The following is a 2559-nucleotide window of genomic DNA, read 5'->3' on the forward strand; positions in this document are numbered from 1 at the left end:
TGTAGAGGCCACCGTTAACGATAATTCAAAATGAATGTAAACAACCTGTAATATAAACAAGTGATAAAGATGGAAAGAAAATATAGTACACTGAAAACAAAAATGGTTCCGTAGATTGTATGGAACGCCAAACAGCTCCCTAAATAGTTAAGGACTTCGAAACAAATATTTTGAGAAATGGTAGTATGGGCATGACTGCCTATATGTAAAAATAAATCTACACAGACATTAAAATGAATGTACACTTTTTATAATTTAGAAATATCTAGAGAGCAGTTAGTTTCTTCCTCTGAATTTCTCGGTTATATGTGTTACCGTATTCTCCGTTGTACAGCCTAAACATGGGACTTCGCGATAATGCACACTGATATAAATCACGTTATTTAGCGATCCAGTTCTTAGTTTTTTGCTTCACTGTACGCTTTTCTGTTGTGTTGTAATACAGAATACAGAAATTGAACAGTGACGAAAATTGTTTAGTATGGCAGCAGAATTAATTCCTTTACTGCTGAAATATGTGCAGACAAACGTTAGACTAAATCTGAGGTTTGATTGAAGTATATATGTCTTTTTTACATCGCAAATTGCTGCTATGAAGTATTTGTACGTAAAGTTATCCGCTATAAAACGGGTTTATACCTTTCATCGTAAAGAACGATTCTTGAACATGGGCAAAGGAACATTGTCTATCATTATAATTATTTAGCTTTTAGGGGGCAGTGCAGTCATGGACTGAGCGGCTGATCCCGGAAATGGTTCGAGCCCTCCCTCGGGCATGGGTGTGTGTGTTTGTCCTTAGGATAATTTAGGTTAAGTAGTGTGTAAGCTTAGGGAGTGATGGCCTTATCAGTTAAGTCCCATAAGATTTCACAGACATTTGAACATTTTTTTTAGGAGACAGTCCCCTAATTAAGTGAAGGTAATTAGGAATCATACAAAGAGCTCAGCTGTTGCAGAGTGAAGCTATCATTTGCACGTCAAATGTGCTACGTACAACCTTTACATCATTCCCGGTATGCTGAAAATTATCCACGTACAAGTAGTGAAAAGCGTTAGCGTACTTTCGTGTACGACCATCTGAAAAAAATATTAAATAATGTTATAAATCTTACTTACTTCACCAAGAAGAGTTTATTCTTTGTCAGTTCAGTACAGTATTCTGAAATGGAAGAAAAGTTCAAGGGTGGGATTAAAATTCAACGTGAAATGATGTCAATGTGAGTTTCGCTGATGACATTGCTATTCTCATGGAAAGTGAAGACGAATTACAGGATCTGCTGAGTGGAATAAACAGTGTAATGAATATCTAATGTGGATTAAGAGTAAATCGAACGAAGACGAAAGTATTGAGATGTAGCAAAACTGAGAACAGAAAAGCTTAACATCACAATTGGTGATCACGAAGTAGATTAAGTTAAGGAGCCGGCCGTGGTGGCCGAGCGGTTCTAGGTGCTTCAGTCCGGAACCACGCGGCTGCTACGGTCGCAGGTTCGAATGCTGCCTCGGGCATGGATGTGTGTGATGTCCTTAGGTTAGTTAGGTTTAAGTAGTTCTACGTTTACGTGACTGATGACCTCAGTTGTTACGTCCCTTAGTACTTACAGCCATTTGAACAATTTAAGTTAAGGAATCCTTCTACCCAGGCAAGAAAATAAGCCACGTCGGACGGAGCAAGAAGGACGTGAAAACAGATTACCACAATCAAAAAGGACATTCTTTCCCAAAAGCAGTCTATTAGTATCTAACATAATTCTTAATTTGAGGAAGATATTTCTGAAAATGTACGGTTGGAGCACAACATTGTATGGCACTGATACACGGACTGTGGGAAAACGGGAATACAAGAGAACATAAGGATTTAAAACGTGGTGCTACAGAGGAATGTTGAAAATTAGGAATGAGAAGATTGTACGCGAAATCGGATAGAAGATGAGTATGTGGAAAACATTGACAAGAAGAGGAGATAGGCTAATAGGACATGTATTACAGAGTGCATCAAACCAGTCAGAAGACGATGACTCAAACAAAATACAACGAAAAACAGCTCTTTATGGCTATTAGTGATAAACACGAATCTCGGAGTGATATGTATGTTTAGCGACTTTTCCTATAGAGCTTAAATTAGATTCGTTTCTGTTCCGGTAAATACATTTTACTTCTCACAAAAGTTTGAACACAGTTGTTGATTCCAGTCATGAGTTATTCTATGTAAGTAAGCACTTTTATTTCTTTTATTGTAATTCCTGCTAAATGCATTGTACTTATTTAACAACTGCACCAAAGTTTATGGATACATATTTTTAGATCTGATATTAGAATATACCTTTTACCAACTTCATCATTGCACTATAGCATATTCACTGTCGCAGTTGCTTGACTAGCAGTCCAATGTAGGCACATAAAATGTGATATCATAGTGATTAGACCATAATACAAACTCCCCACTTCTTGTGGTATTGCTTTTGTAGGGCATTCCGTGTTCTCCAGGCAATGTTTTATTTCAGCCGCAGCAAAAACTTGCAAAGAAAAATATGTGTCTTACAGTACATGTGTCGGTAT

The sequence above is a fragment of the Schistocerca nitens genome, chromosome 8, assembly GCF_023898315.1.
Source record: "Schistocerca nitens isolate TAMUIC-IGC-003100 chromosome 8, iqSchNite1.1, whole genome shotgun sequence".
Classification (NCBI taxonomy): Eukaryota; Metazoa; Arthropoda; class Insecta; order Orthoptera; family Acrididae; genus Schistocerca; species Schistocerca nitens.